The sequence below is a fragment of the Balaenoptera borealis genome, assembly GCF_965194805.1.
Source record: "Balaenoptera borealis genome assembly, chromosome: 7".
In the NCBI taxonomy this organism is placed as follows: domain Eukaryota; kingdom Metazoa; phylum Chordata; class Mammalia; order Artiodactyla; family Balaenopteridae; genus Balaenoptera; species Balaenoptera borealis.
The window spans coordinates 126,942,722-126,959,716 of NC_138864.1; the positions used below are offsets into that span (position 1 = coordinate 126,942,722).

The 16,995-nt window shown below is 43.8% G+C and overlaps 1 protein-coding gene and 1 long non-coding RNA gene across 7 annotated transcripts in view; one reads left to right on the forward strand and one right to left on the reverse strand.

The window, feature by feature from the left end:
* DPP6 (dipeptidyl peptidase like 6) overlaps positions 1-16,995 on the forward strand; it is a 1,033,290-nt gene that overhangs the window by 572,779 nt on the left and 443,516 nt on the right. The gene's annotated exons all lie outside the window — the stretch shown is intronic.
* Positions 1-16,995, reverse strand: part of LOC309631995 — a 40,053-nt gene continuing 23,058 nt past the window's right edge. Inside the window, exon 2 of the long non-coding RNA XR_014246685.1 lies at positions 1-16,995. This exon is cut by the window's right edge and continues 13,107 nt beyond it. This is a non-coding gene — a long non-coding RNA (uncharacterized lncRNA).

The following is a 16,995-nucleotide window of genomic DNA, read 5'->3' on the forward strand; positions in this document are numbered from 1 at the left end:
TTTATTTATTTATTTTATTTATTTATTTATTTATTTATTTATTTATTTATTTATTTATTTATTTATGGCTGTGTTGGGTCTTCGTTTCTGTGCGAGGGCTTTCTCTAGTTGCGGCGAGCGGGGGCCACTCTTCATCGCGGTGCGCGGGCCTCTCACTGTCGCAGCCTCTCTTGTTGCGGAGCACAGGCTCCAGACGCGCAGGCTCAGTAGTTGTGGCTCACGGGCTTAGTTGCTCCGCGGCATGTGGGATCTTCCCAGACCAGGGCTCGAACCCGCGTCCCCTGCATTGGCAGGCAGATTCTTAACCACTGCGCCACCAGGGAAGCCCCCCGGGGGTTTTATTTTTGATTCAGATGACAATCCAGGCTTGGGAACCACGGTTTGAGTCTATCTTCCCTATTTGACAAGGGAGAGAGTTGGCTTAGAAACAGAAAACACCTTCCCTCACAGCAGCCGGCACCCTTCTCTGCAACCTGGTCCACGTATAACATGAGCCTGGAGAGAGCCGTCCCCCCGACAGGTGAGTGGGGATGGAGTTTTAAGTAGGCTTTTGAGGGAAATGTAGGTTTATGACTAGTAATGATAATGGGAAGTTGATTCCAGGTGAAGAAAACATACATCTGGTGCCATTTAAGTAGAGTTAAGATAATAGGACCTGGATAATTTAATATAGTTTTCCATTTGTCAAAGGCTGTTGTCCTATTTCTTGGTGATGTGTTTCCTGCTCAGACATGCTCCCTACTGCCAGCGACGTTCCGAGAGCCCATGTCAGTCCCGAGCACTTGCCTTCTCTCCAGGCGGTGGGCCCGCCAGCCTGTGAGCTGCTTTGAAAACTGTCCTTCATGTTGACGGATTATCGTCCCCATAGTGAGCACGCAGCCTCTACGGAGTTCACAGCACCCTCACCTGAAGTATCTAATTTATGTGGGAACGTCGATAAATTATTTAGGAGGGCATTCTTGCTGATTTCAGCAATTCCAGAGCAACCGGGGGAAAACAGGGAGGACTTTTAAAGTCACGGGCGATGCTGGCTCCTCACCCAGGGATCTCATACAGGGATAAGATAAGGAGGTTAAATAGATGTGTTACTGCTTCCACGGTGATCATACCTTGAAATTTAGAGGTTTCATTGTAGGGTGAAAACAGTCGGTTAGAAATTAATAAAGTTGAGATGACTTCATCTACCCAGGATGGGCTTATGATTTCTAGAATGTTTTACTTAAATTCTCTTTCACTGCAGAGATCAGTGTTCTGATAATTTCATAAAGTAGCTTTCAGTTCATTGTCTCTTTGCACTTGGCAGTAAGCCTTTTGTGTCCTGAAATTAGTGTCAAACAATAATGTATTTTATACTATTTGTATGGTGATTTATTTCAGCACCTAAATATTTAGAAAACTAAGAGAATTAGGGGGGATTTTTATTTTCAAAGTTTTGAACTAGGTAATATTTTGAAGATATAGGACAGAATATATTGATTTTCCTTGCATTCTGGCATTCCCAAAATATAATTGGCAAGTTCATTCTTAGACAAAATCCATTTAATTAAAATTCTCATGGTAACTTTCATATGTAGCAAATGAATTTTCTCTGAAAGGATTAAACATCTAAGCTTTGAAGCTGGATGGGTGATTATTACAAAAGCCAGATTAATACAATTTGACCGAATTTCTAGACAGTGACAGTGACATTGTAAGTAGCCTCGTAAGAATGGCTTTTATTGAAAATATATATGTTTACAATGTTTGACTCTAAAATAGTGTTTTCTTTTTTTTACTGTATCCCCGAAGTTATGTTCAAATGCATACCTTCAGTGAGAACTTTTATTTTTAATCAGATGATGTTGGAGGCTTTCATTCCTTTATTCATCTATTTATTAATTCAGCAAACAATTTATTGAGCATCTACTATTTACCAGTTACTCTACAGTTATTTAGATCCAAGTTGGGAAGATAATAAATGAATGAATATGTAATATCAAGTAGAGATACAAAGAAAACTAGGGTAGGGGGTTAAAGCGTGACATCCATGGGAGAGCAGTGTGGGTCTCTTACCTAAATTAGGGGAGGGTGGCCCTGAGATCACTTGGGTCCAGAGCGTGCTCACCAGTGTAAGGCTTTGTGTTTTATTTTGAGTGAAGCTGGGAGGCATTGGATCAGAGAAGGCACAAGATCTGCCTGTGCTCAATAAACTGTAAAACTCCAGGCAACATAAGAGGGAATCACGTCCAAGGCGGGACGGAGCCTCAGAAGTCCCGTGAGCAAATACCCTGGAGGTGTGGGGCTGGGAGAAGTGGGAACCAGGGAACGGCTTCCTCTGTCCTTGGCCCCCATCCTCTCTGGGCTGCCGACCACCCCCTCCTTTTCCCCTAGAGCCTCCTGTTTTTGACCTGCTAACTGCCGTACACACGGCTCCCCCCCCCCCCCCCCGTGACTCCTCCTGCCCTGGCCAGCCTGCCTCTCAGCTCCTCACCTGCAGGGCCCGGAGGCAAACACACAGTCTGTCAATTGATTTTTGTGCAACCAGAGATCGGTTCTGCGCTTTCTAAGTACATAACCTTCAACAGGTTGCTTTATGCCGCAGACTTCAGTGTCGTCATCTGTAAAATGGGGGCAAGAGGCCCACCCTCCTCAATGGACAGATGAGTGAGAAGATGCTGTAGAGCTGTTGGTGTGTGCTGACTGGGGGATGCTCTGTGAACGTTGCTACCGCCGTCACGCTCCTGTGTTTGCACCCGATTTCGTATGGGTGCTGTGGTTTTGCGCGCGATATCACGTGTATTGGTTCTGTTCTGCCATAAGATTCTCAAGAATAGGAGCTGGGGCTTAGAATTCCTGTATTTCACACAGAGCGTTGGGCGGGCGGTGGAGCCCTCCATCTTCCGCTGGCCGGCCAGCTGCTGTGTACCAGCCGTCTCTACCCCGGCCCTCTGTGCCTTCTCCGTCTGGTCCCTCCAGCCTGCACGGCCTCAGCGTCACCTCCAGACTCATGCCTGCTGAATGATGGCGCCTGTTCCGGACTCTTCCAGCCCCTACTGGGCATTTCTCATTATCTGCAGACACTTCTCTGGATTCATGTCTTCCCAGACTCCAATTTAGTACATCTCAAACCTTCCTCCTCTTGCTGCCTGTTTCTCCTGAATTCATCTTTCAGGGAGCACGACCTCCATTAATCTGTGTCAGTCAGGCCTGAAACCTCTGTAATTCTTCCCCTTCCCTCAGACTTTCCTTGTATCCCACCTGGACAAACTCCCCACCCCCCTGACCTACCCCCCCAGGTACTCACTGCCCGCACCCCCCGCCCTTGCACGCCTCAGCCTGGGAATATTTATAAACAAAGACGTCAGTTCTTAAAAATGGTGAGGGTGAAGGGTGGGTGCTGCAGAGGGCACGTTGGTGACTTGATTTAGGGGTTCTCTGAGTGAAGCACACATAGAGGCCACCTTGGCGTGACCAGGGTCTCAGTGGCCAGAGGAGCCAGCAGTGTCCCCCCTTCATGACAGTGGTCCTCTCAGTATTGTTACTGAACACAAGTTCCTGTGCCCGATGCACAGTGAGGCCAGACAAACCGAAACGTTGGAGTTTCGGGCCATGCACGGAGATGGGTGACACATGCCCCCAAAACCCCGAACTCCCTGAAGGGTTTCAGCAAAGCACTTTTAAAGGCAAGGTGAGGGAGGGCCCTGGTTAGTTGTTGCAAACTTCTTGGTGTGAGAATCCTTTGTTCTTGTCCACATAGGTCAGGTCACATGTTTCTGTTAACCTCCAATAAAACAAATGTTATTCTCTGTTCTGCAACTTTTTATCTCTGTATGAATGGACTCTTAAAGGTCAGAGCCCTGAGAATAGGCTGTCATGTATATTTCAGGCTATAGGCAACATTATTTTACAAAAGGTGCAGAGCCAGCATGACTAAGCACAGGAAAAGGAACAGATCTAATACGGAGTCAGATTAGTTCTTCCCTGTTACAGTAACATTATATTCACAGGAGAAGGAAGCCTGGTTGTTTGTTAAAGCACTTGAGACGCCTATTGAAAAAGGAACTCTTTCAGTAGGTATTCAGCTAAGGAGTAGATGCCTGTAATTTAACTGAGCAAAACCCTCCATTGATTAACTTTTCTTTCCTTTGTTAACTCCACTTCTAAGAAGCAAGTGACAATAAAGCAACCCATGTGAGCTATTTTGTGTGGATGGAGAGTGGATTCGCTGCCCTTCCTCACATTCTCTCTGGCTAGACTCCCATTCAGTGAGGGGTAGTCTTGGGCTCCAGGGAGTCAGTGAGGTCTTAGATGGATTTTGTTTGTTTGTCGTCACTAAGGTAAAAGCTTGACCAATATATCATAGGGAAACTTTCAATGGAGAATTGAAATTAAACAGTGTTTCTTGTTAGTCCTCAGTTAATTAGAAAATTAAATTAACCACAAGCCCCATTCCCAGAGCTTTCTGGTTAATTGACGTGTTGCTGTATTCGGGTTAGAGAAGACCCCAGGAGGCACAGGGTTATAATTGTGTAGAATTAGAGGGTGGAGGGAAGAAGGAACCGCAGACAGTTTGCAAAGTTCCAAGGCGGCAGTTCCATGGCCAAGGCATTGCTTTGTGAGAATTCAGGGCCAGAGTCTGAGTCCTCAGGGCACGCCAGCTGTGGGTCAAGAGCTATTTAAAGGAGAACTCAGGAGGTGAAAGTGTTGCCTTCCACTCTTCATCAGAAGAAAATAAATCTAAAGCATAAACCCTAAATTAGAGTCATTTTGATGATTTTAATTTGCATTGAAAATGTAAACGTTTTTCTTCTCTCAAATATCTGCATTCTTCTGTAGTCTCCTATAAAAGACTACGTGCACTGGACTGATTTAGGAATACACAACGTGGAGAACTAGTCTAGACTCTTGAGGGGCCAAAAGTCTAAATGGCTGAGGGATTTAGGTGGGACATTTTCAGTCTCAAGATAAAGTTTTAACTGTCCCAATGGGAGAACCTTCATCAGGAAACAAATTACAATCTGGATGATCCACACTGGGGCTTAAAGCTTATCATGGAAACAATTAGAGTTTGTATGATAGCCCTTGCCTTGGAAGGTTCTAGTGCAAACTGACTCTGGTTTGTGGACCAAGTACTATTTATGACAATAAAAACACTTATAGGTTACTCAGGGGGAGTGTTTAGTCAATAAAGAGTTGCTTATAATTGTCATCTAGTCTTTTCCATTTTTGTCCATGGGACTTGGGGCTGGGGCTGGGGAGCAGGCTGTGGGAAAGCTCTGGAACTGGCCGGCACACAGGAAACTCTTGCATTTTTGTTTCTCCTTTTGGACCCAATAACTCTAGGTTTTATATTGATTGTTCTTTAAAAAGTTCTCATAACCTTTAGGTGAGAATATACTCTGCTGAATTTTTAAAAATTGACCTGATTTGATTCTCCAGGCACTGAAATAATAGCACAAGTGAAAGTAGTAATGGCTATGTTTGTGTGTTCTTACTATATGCATGGCGCCCTGCTAAACAATCCATATGCATTATATTCTTAATACTCAGAACACCTTCTGTGCAGGAGTTATCAGTATCCCCAGGTGAAGAACTGAGGCTCAGAGCTGTTCAGTAACATGCTCAAGGTGACAAGCCAGCAAGGGCAGAGTTGGGATTCAAACTCCGTCATCTAAGCCCCAGCCTGTACTGGTGGCCGCAGTGCTAGGACCGTGGAAGAGACCCTTGTCCCCAGGTACTCCAGGGAGGTTCTTCTGCTTTGGGGCAAGGAAGGAAGAGACGGAGGGAAGGAAAGAAAATGTTCCTCTTTTCCCTGTAACTTCTGGGAGAAAAACTAATCAGCTCGCACCTTCCTGGGCACAGAGGGATGCTGTCTGAGGCTTACATTGGAGCAGGGATAAAAATGCAGCCCTTGACGGATTGTAGTAACGAATAACTGACATGATGTATACCAAAGAGCCTGGAGCATAAATAATCTTGATTTCCTAGATGTTCATGACACAGTTTCCACTTGTCAGGAGAGGCAGGACGTTGTAATAAATGACTAAATGTGCGGGAAATAGGGGTGAGATGGGACCTACTTTTAGAATCATCTAATTATTTTAGAACAAAATGAAGCCACTGGTGATGACTTTTTCCCTGACTGTCTAGCAGTGGGCATCAGCTGAACAGTGGTACAGTGGCCCCCAGAATGATGAGAAATGTGCATGCTGGCAAGTGTAGCCTGCATCTTATGGAAATGGTGATGGAGAGGATAATCTGCTGAGAAAGGAATAAAGGAACCACGTTTCAGTTTTATTCCTCATTCATAAACTTCATTAGAAAAGGAGAGAGAATCTAGAATCTGCAAACTGATGGAAAATGATGTTTTCTTCCCCTGAAAAGTAATGTCTTTGTCAGGAAGCTGCACCTGCATTATTGAATAAAATATTACCCAAGCTGGGTGCCATGTTATTTCAGTGGGAGGAATTATCAGTGAATGACCCATAATAGATCATACGCCATGGTTGCCGGCTGCTAGTATCAAGATTAATTCTCTTCTGATGGGGAGGCTGCACACATTCTGATGGAAATGTTGATGTTGCCGGGTTTGGGATGAGTTCTAATACATTTGTTTACTTTTCAACACTCCTGAGATGCAGATGAAAAAGTCTGGCCAGCAGGCGTACAATATGTTCATTCGCTTTGTGCCGTCTGTGCGGGGAGGAGAGCAGCAAAGGCATCTTTTCTAAGAAATACCCCTCTTTCTCCTGCTAGGTCCCCAGCTCTTTCTGGGTCTCAGTGCCTTTGGCCAGTCTTTGAAATAGAACAGATTGGGGGGTGGGCAGCATTCATTTCAACTTAATCTTTCCCTGAATGTACATTTCTAGATTTATATACAACAATTGCGATGCTATAAAGCATATGGTAATTCTGGGCATGGCAACACTGTTAGTAACCACCAGTGCCCTCTCCGTGGGCGTGTGTAATGTGTGAGGGTGAGAATTGAGGGTGGTAACGGCCGTGTATAGAGATGCTATCTTGCACACCTGTGATCCGCCAGGAGGGCACCAGACACTTCATATGTGTAACTTCTCAATCTTCCCAATACCTCCATGAGGTTTTTAACCCCAGTTTAAAAACTTAGGAAACTGAGGTGCACATCATTTAAATAGCTTGCCTAAGATCTTTCAGCTAATTAGTAGCAGAACCTGGATCCAATCCCAGGTGAATTCGACTCCAGAATTGGCATGCTAGACCGTCACACTGCCAGCCTGCTCTTAGAGATGCATTTGTACATTGATGCTGGCATGACGTCTCCTTCTTTGATTTGTACTTCAAAGTGCCTTCGTGACCCGTCTGATCACCCTTGTATTTAGGCACCAAAATGATGCTATGAAGAAAATATTAATCTCCATATTTCTTGGTCTATTCCACTGTATGATGATAATTTTTTCTCCATCTCAAGTGAATGGGCAGCCTGCATTTCTCTCATTCTCTCCGGATTCTGGTTATGCTGCTTTCATTTTGCAAAGTGAAACGCCCACAATAGGCAGAAAATTAGGTGCATCAGTGCATCTGAATGTCACTCATCTACCGGGGTATCAAATTCTGGTGTCACAGAAGCATAATTTTCTTGGGGGTAAATTACATCTTGCAGACCTTGTTCATTTACCACTTCTGTCTCCTAAGTTCCCTTCCTAAACACAGAAAGACTTGGGTACACTGAAGGTCATTTTTACATGGCACACTTGATTGTGTAGGAAAACAAATTTTAAAAGTGCTCTCTTTAGAAGGAAAGATATTGTCTCTCCAGAGTAAAACTTTTCAACCCAATCCTGGAGAGGTCTTGTCTCTCAACAACCCTGCATTGGTGTGAGCTGTGCAGTGGGGCTTTGTTAATGAATAGTAGCTGCTTCAATAATTAACAGTGAACAGAACATTTAAATTGCAACCAATTCAAATAAATGGCAGTCCTTTCAGACACGTGCTAGGTGGGTGAGACCAAGGCATCAGTGATAATGAATCTTTGGATTCCGGAAATTGAAGAGAAGCCATACTATTTCTGCAGTCGTCGCCTTTCTTTTTTGTAGGAGGAGGAGGAGGAGGAAGACTCCTCTGTCCTAAGGGAAGTTGACTTCCCGGGCACTAATGCCCGTTGTGGCATTCTTTGTGTCATGGATTTTGTTTCGGCACAGTGCTCCTGTTCAGATGCAGCCACGTGGTGAAGTGGTTCCTGAATCGGACATCTCAGTTATTTCTCTCACACTTTCCTGATTTGGTTACACTTCTGCTGAGTAAGTCCTGTAATTTTTCAAGGCTCCACTATCATTTCTGTGAAATGGGGATAATGAGGTCTTCCCTGTTAACTTCCCAGAATTGTTGGAAAGATGAAATGAAACTGTTCGGGTATCAGAACTCAGAACTGCCCAAACTCAGCTCCAGGTGTCAAGTTTGTTTATACTTTGGCTGCGGACAAAATACTAAGGTATCGTTCTGAGCGTTTCTCTTGAGGGCTTACTCTGGGCAAACGAGTGTGCTCGTCTCATCGCAGAAAATGAAACAGCGAGTCTGTCTTTGCACACAAACAGCCCAGTAGTGGGTGATGGGTGCTGAGGGGCGGGTCGATGCTCTGGGAGGCTCGGGATGGAGGGGTGGAGGCCATCAGATGCCGACGGCCTTCCGTTCTGCCAGGCTCTGGGGTGAGCACTTCAAGTGGCATAAAGAAGGGTGGAGCTTCTGTCCAGGTGGAGGGTTGGGGTGCCTTGTGGACGAGGTTGGGTTCTAACTGGGCCTGGGATGCTAGACATAAGTTAGTAAGTCACTACTTGCATGTGTTCCAATAGAAATATACTGTCAGTATAATATAATCCTGGGCTGGCCTAAAAGTTCGTTCTGGTTTTTCCGTCTCACAGAAAAACCCGAACGAACTTTTTGGCCAATATAATATATTATATAATATAGTATAATAATATAATATATAATATAATATAATACAAATGAAAGGGCTTTCAAAAAAGAGAGAACGCCAAGGCCAAACACACAAAGAAGCGTGGGCATGTTTGGATAAGGCTGAGGGGTGCAGCTTGGGGAGAGTGTAGGGTGTATACAGGAGTAGTGTAGAGTTTTGCTAGAAAAAGACATCCGGGGGGCTTGCAGGGGGCTGAGAATGTCGCTGAAACTTATCTGGAAGTGATGGGGAGTAAAGGAGGCCAGCGAGTGGCATGATTGTGTGCGGAGTACTTCCGATCTTGCTGTACTTGCCCTGGAAAAATCAAAGCCCAGTGCCCTCGTTTGGGAAAATGCCATCTGGTTCTCCCTGGTTCTCCCCAGCCAAGGCAAAGTGAGGGAGGTTTGATGAAGAGAAGTATCAGAGGCATAGGTGGACGTCCCTTCCTGGAGGTGGAGTGGAGGTGTCTTGAAAGAGGGCATGACCCTGAGCAGTGTTCTAAGTGTAGGCAAGGCAGCCACTTGGAATGGATGGTGAAGAGTAAATTCCAGCTTTGGGAGTGTGTGTGGAATGAATTTGGAGTGTGCTGGACCAAAGATGCTTGTAATTGCTGAAATTATGGGCCTGAATGAGATCACGTAGGAAAAGAACTTTGAAAGCGAAAAGGGCAGAAAACGGACGGTCAGAGCCAGCAAAGGAAGGGGAGGTGGTCCGGCCATCCCACTCCCAGGGCAGGTGAGAGTTTCAGCCACAGGTGGCCAAGGAGAGCCAGAAGGGAAAAGCTGCTCAGATTTCACAGGTAGGAGCTTTGGGCTTCTGTTTGATCGAGATGCACTTGCAATGAGGTGTGATGCTCCAGATTTGAGGTTCACTTTTGATACCTCCATTTCATTGAGCTTGTTTTATTTCCTTCTGTACCCTCCTGAGCATTTCTTTCTTCATGGCAAGGAGCTCCCTGAACGCTTCGCTCCTACATATTGATAGAACTCTGCTGGAAAGAGATGCCCTCCCGAGTTGGTGAGCAGCCAGGTGTCCAGTGCCACGTGCTTGAGGATGTGGGGTGGGGGGAGAGCTGGGGGTCAGCATGTCCCCGCTGGAGCTGCAGCACGTCTTGGGGGCCCCAGCAGGCCCGGTGCAAGGGAAGCCAGGCCAGCGCTGGATAAGTGGCAGAAGAAAGAGCGTTTTTATTTTGTGTTTATTGATTTATCTGAGTGGCCGAATAAATATTCATTTGGTCTCCTGTGGACTTTGTTTTACAAAATCGAAGTAGAAAAGAGAGGCTTCTCTAAGGGAACTCACTTCGTTCAGGCTTGTAAGTCTTCCAAGATCACATCACTAAGAGAATTTCTCCCCTTCACCAAATTCCACAGAAGAATGGGGATGCCTTAATTACAAGTATCTGCAGAAAGCAGGTTTCATCGACTCGTAGGCTGTTGGAGCTGGAAAGGATTTTAGACGTGGTCTGGCACACTTGTTCAATTTAAAGATCAGGAAGCAAGCTCAGAGAGGGGAGTGACGGCCAGCCAGCCCTGCGTTTCCCGTCAACTTGAGACGTATGTGCTCAGGTGAGGGCACGTAGCCCCCCGGGTTAGGGAAGGTGACAAAGGATAAAGCTCTCAGGTGCCCAAAACATAAGCTCCTAGCACAGTCTGAGAGTCTTAATTTATCAATATTTTTTATTGAAGTATAGTTGATTTACAGTATTGTGTTAATTTCTCCTGTACAGCAAAGTGAATCAGCTATATATATACATACATTCTTTTTTTTATATATTCTGAGAGTCTTAATGTATGTTTAATGATAATCACCTGCCAACATCCCAAGGATACTGTATAAGCAGCCTGGTAATCACTATTCCTGGTTAGTATTCACAGACAAGGAGGCGGATTAAACTGGAATGCTGAAGAAATGCACAACTAATTCCTAACAACAACCACTCACAAAACAAAAAAACACCAAACCAAAAACACCAAAACAAAACCCTAATATTATGAGACTAGAAATTAGTATTGGGCAGTTCATGTCCATGTATAGTGAGACTTTGTCACGACTGAACTTTGTAAATGTGGTTGATTAAAGTAGCCAGTTGATGACTTCCTCGAGCAAGTATTTATAACGGCCTCTGCATTTAGTAACGCAATGCGCCAATGCATATGATTATAAATGGCTGTAAATGGGGTAATATTTACATATTATCATAATATTAATTGCTAAATTTTGTGAAGAAGTGAGTAGTAAGAATTCTGTGAACTTTCTCACATACCATGTCGCTAGGAATATTGTCTTAAAAGCCCTCCAAGCATTTAGGAGATGTGTCTCTTTCTGAGTTCCTAGGACACAGTGTGCGGTGAGAGAAGAAGGGTTAGGAAGAAAGGGTCACGACCTCTAAGGGAAATATGCATGCACCACAGATGCACACATCAAGCTGCTATTTCCCACACACTCCATGGCTCCTCTCCAGCAAAGGAAGGGAAAGAAAATGAAATAAATAAATAATTAAATAAATAAATAAAATAAAATTAAAAAATAACCAGTTGAGTCTGGAGGTCTTCACAAGGCACTTAATCCCTAATTGTCCCTGACTGATGATTTGAAATCTAAAATACCATCCTAAACTGGAAGTCTCTGGTCAGATTCTGAAAACATTTTCCCCCATGTATCAATATTTGTTATCCACTGCTGCCTAACAAACTATCCCAAAGCTTAGCAAGCAACTTGAAAGGAGAGACATGTCGTGTCTCCCAGGTTCTGAGGGTCATGAGTCCAGGCTCACTCACAAGGTTGGCTTCCCCCAGAGCGAGTGATCCAACAGTGTCCAAGTAAAACAGAAGCTACAGTGTCTTTTATCATTTAATCTTGAAATTAGTATACCATCTTTTGTTGGTATTCCGTTGCTCACACAAGCCAGGTACAATATGGGGTGACCATCACAGGTGCGAACTCCAGTAGATGAGGGAACTGGGGACATCTAGAGGCTGCTTGTCACACGCCTTGTCCGACTACATTGCTCCTTTCTTTGGAGCCATCCAGTGAATCCTTTAATCCAATTTAAGTTTTCCATTGTATATGATATGGGTCTGGTTTAGAATAAAAAACCAACTATCAGCCACATTGGCAAGCAAGGAATCACACGTACCTACGCAAAATACACCTTCAGAGAGAGACAGTTGCAGATAATTGTTTTGAAATAAAAACTTTCTACGTATTTTGTAAATATTTAGTTATTAATTGTATGACATTTTATGGTAGGAAAGAACCATGAATTTCTCTTGCTGCTAATTCAGTCCTTTCCTAACCTTACCGTTATTGTCCTAGTTAAAAAGTATTTATTAAGCATTGACTATTATGTAAAACGTATTGCAAAGTTAATTCAAAGGTGGTACCGGTTACCCTCTTTGAAAACAATGCACCAGATTATACTGGGCCTGATTCTAAGGAGAGGAAAATATCGAGGATGCCTTAAAGAAGAAAAGGAGACATTTTAAAATAATTACAATTTTGGAAACTAATATCCAGGATCTCATTCTTTAACTTCATTCAGTGCAACCCAACACTATTGACTAATGCGTCTTTTTGCTCTTGAGACGCTCCAGAGGCAGGATCCTTACCCTCTCCACGAGGTCCTTTGTGCTGAACCCACACTTCCCTTCTAAAATCTGGGATTAAAGAGTCAGACTCAAAGATAGTTTCCCAATACCATTGTCGGAAAGGGAACAGGCTGGATGAGAGGAAAGAGCCATGAGGAAGAGTAGGAGAGATTTAGATGTGATGTAAGTGGAAAGAGTAGAAATTATAAAGACACGCAAGTCTTGTTCAGATAACAGCTCTGGTTCTTCAGCTCAGGGGGTTGAGGCATTGCTCACGGTTGCAGGATTCTGGAGTTGTATTATGTCTAAAACAGTGGTACTAATAACTAACTATCAGGGTTTATAGGGTTGAGTCATATACACACCTGAAAACGCCTTGTACTATCGGTGCATTAAGAGCATCATAAAAATGACCACCTTCCCTTTTCTTTGTTGTCGTAACAATGTTCGTCCATAACGTAGTTCATTGGACTTGGAGCTCATGTGTGATCCCTCTCACTGGATGCAGACAGAAACTGGAACCAAAGTCACTCCCAATCATAGCTCCATTCCTCCCTTGCAGAAGGCGGCAACTGAAGGCAGGAATTCAGAGAGATAACAACAAGGGTGATAGCAACAGCACGTATCACGTAAATGGCAGTAATGGTCAGAAGCCATGTGGGGACTTCTGTGCTCAAATCAAGGGAAGGAATCGTGAAGCAAAGACCATCCACGTTGAACAAAGGCAAAAACATAGACTTTGCAAAGTTCCACACAGGAAATCAGAAAAGAAAAAAAGAGGCTCTGGGAAATGTTAACAACAAATAGGAAAAAGGATCATGTCTTTGAGCTACAGGAGTGCTCAGAAGAAGAAGAATCAATAAACAGAAAATTACAAAGGCCAAATATATAAAGAGCCTTGGATACGAACAGATGAACGGACAAAAGAGAAAACATGAACTGCTGGTTAGTGAGAGTGTCAGCTCCCCAGTAATCAAGGAAATTCAAATGAAGATTGAAAGGAAATATTTTGCTTATAAAATTAGTAAATGTTTTAAAAACAGATCATTTCCAAATCTAGTAGTGACACAATAAAATGGGCACCCTCTCTTAACCGTTGGTGAGGCTGCAAATTGGATGGACGTGTTCCAGAGAGGAAACTGCCTTAAAAAGGCTCAGGTGCCTTGCCCCAGAAATTTCACTTCTAGAAATTTATCCCAAGTAAATAATATCATGTAGGGAGCTGATGTGCAAAATTATGCACCAGTATGTTCATGGTAGCATTTTTTAGATAACTCAAAAGGAAGTCCATTAAAAATTGTATTTAAAAATAAGTTTAATAGTAATGGCAGACATTTATTTTGCACTTACGTGCCAGGCACTCTGCTTGTGTGTGTTTATATATGCATGTATGTATACGTACACGCACATGTCTGTTTATATATGTACACGTATGCATGTATTTGTAAGTGGACCCTTGAACAACTCGCACTTGAACTGTGCAGATCCACCCACATGGATTTTTCCACTACATACGTCTAGCAGCACTACGTGATCCGAGCTTGGTTGAGCTCATGGACACGGAGAACTGACTCATAGTTATATTCGGAGTGTCGACTGCCTGAGGGGAATGTTGGTGACCCCACCCCCTGCATTCTTCAAGGGTCAGCTGTATTCATCTGTGTGTGTTTATACACGTTCTCATTTAATTTTCAGAACCAACCCGATAAAGTAGGAGCCATTGTTCTCCGGTTTATAGATGTGGAGACTGAATCGGAGAATTCAGTAGCTCACCCAAGGTCACGCACCCGTTGAATTACATAGCTCTTACCCCAGCTCCATTGAAAAAGCAGACAACGTTAAGTAGAAGCCCCGTAGCTTGCTTTTGGATAAGTGTTGCCCCAGCTCACTAAAGATGTTCAGTTTTAAATAACACTTTGTGAAGCGTATGTGACAGGTTCTTGCTTGGTTTTGCTTCTAGCTACAGATGAAAATAAAAATATTTTCTTTGTTAATATAAAAGTATTATGAATTCCTTTAGGAGGTACCTTTCCCCCTTGTTTGCCATCTCTTAAAAAAACAGCAATGTTTTCTAAGCTGAGAAAGGAATATATTAAATGCACATTACAATGTGGGAGTCAGGTGATGTGAGGCAGAAGTGGTCCCCACTCGGGTTTTGCAGGCTTGGTTTAATTGTGCGACGTCTGAGTGGAGCTGGGCAGACTGAGGCCGTGAGCAGCAGGGCTCACGAGGGTGGACGGAGCAGGGAGCCTGAACGGGCTCTGGGCAGCAGGACGTGGGGACACACAGTGACCGTGGGATCCACACGCTGGCTTTGCATGACTCAATTCACCTTTCCTAATTGTCAAACTGAACATGAAAATGTTTCCCTTTACCTACTGGAGAACTTCTGGAAGGTAATGTGAAGATTTGTGCTTGGTGAATGAGCTCATATTGCTGCACACAAAGGAACTCAGTAGATGAAGGAAGCCTTTGGTGAAGACTGCTACACACAAGGAAGAAATATTTGAAATATGATGCATAATGTTAAGTTAACTTAGCTACTGGGTTTTCTAAGAAATAAGTGCAAATAAATCTTATATTAATACTGAGTAGAGGGAAACCAGAGGCCTGCGGTAAAGTCTGCACAGTACATGGAAGCCCATGGAGAAGATTCTGGCTGAATGTCACATGTTGTTAGACTAGGTATTCTCACACTTCTGAAAAAGGAAACTAGAAGCTCACCAGTCAACCATTATATTTACATTTTAAAAAGATAAGTCTACAGTGTCATTTCCATAAGGTCTTAAAGGCAGATAAACATTTTCTTTTATTAAACGCATTTCATAGGTTTGTTGTGATTTGTAGACCAGTCTTTTCTTCAATTATTTCACAGTTTCACAACTCTGAGAGCTGGGTCTATCAATGAACCTGTGGGGGACAAGGAAGGGTGGACAGTAGACACAGACACACACATAGACACACACATAGACATGCACACACACATAGGCTCCACAGACACACACACTCACACACACACTTTGGCTTGACATTGAACACTAGCTGTTCAACCAGACAGCCCCCTGAGGGTCACAGATCAGCCTTAGACCTCTAGGCCAGTGGTTCCCAAAGTGTGGGCTTCAGACCGGCACCATCAGCATCACTTGGGATCTCGTTAGAAAAGTGAATTCTCAGGTCCTGTCCCAGACCTACTGGGTCAGTTAGGGGATTGTCATCCCCGAGTGCCTTTTCACAGCATGGTTCTGTTTGAGCTCAGGGCAGTCAGAGAAAGAGCAAGATGGATGTCGGGATCAAGAGTATAGAACGCCTGATACGGCTTCTTCAGGCCATGAGAACATGTCTGTTCCTGGGAAAAAGAAGGAATTGTGCAAACGCAATGCATCTGTGCACTCCTCATCAGTGTCACGTGACCGTCTACTAAAGGCTCAGGCTGACATCACCTTTCCTGTCTGTGCACAAATCAGCCATTCTTATCCTAGCCCTTCATCTTTGAGATGAACTCAAATCCTGAGTCTTTATCTGGTGTCATACGTCCCATTAATTTTCTCTACTCACTCCACGCAGCTGACAAACTCCGTGTAGCAGACCCCATCTCAGGCCTCTGCTGCCAACCTTCTCCTCCAACTAGAATTCCTACCCACATTTAAATTTCCAATTTAAGTTAAGATCCTTTGAGATTTCTCCAAGGGTTCCCTTTTCCAAATGGCATATAACTCTTCTTTTCTACTGCATTCATTTGGTCCATCACTTGTCATTTTTAAAAAAATCATTTTATGTGTGTTACATCTTGACTGCCTCAATCTGATTGATAAAAGTTTCAAAGAGGAAGACTCACATATAACATGTCTTTGTATCATTTCAGTGTCCAGCCAAGTGCCTACAAGTAATCATTTATGGTGTTTATTTTGATGCCCTTGAAGTAAATATAGCTTTTCCTCGCCATGATTTTTCCAGGATGTAATTAAGTATATTCACTCTTGGTCCCTCTCTGCTCTCTGCATTTCCTTGGCACTGCTTCTCTAACAAGAGGCCACAGTTGGGTGGCTCATGGGAGGTGTTTTTGCTTTGGTGCCTTCATGGTTGGTTTTCCTTTTGAACCTCAATTTAAAAATTGGGAAACTTCATGCACAAAGTAAAACTTATGGCTTCCTTTGAGATAAAAGAAGGTGTAGAGCCTACATCTTCATTTCCACAGGAGTTGTTTACTGGTTATGCCCCTCTGAGGAAGGTGTGAATTCCAGGGTTTCAGAGTCCCCAGTACGTCCTGTACTGTGTGCAATATGGGAACTGAGTACCTGTTAGTCATCGCAGGTGCACCAGTGACTTTCTTAGGTTGGAGACAGTTCTCTGTAAGGAGTGCCTGGCTTGTACTGTTGGCTCTGCACCTTACCAGCTGTATCTCAGGAACCTGGCACAAGATATTTAACCTGTGTCTCTGCTTCCCGTCTGTGAATCGGGGATAGTAGTGGTACCTAACTCATAGGTTGTGAGGATTCTATG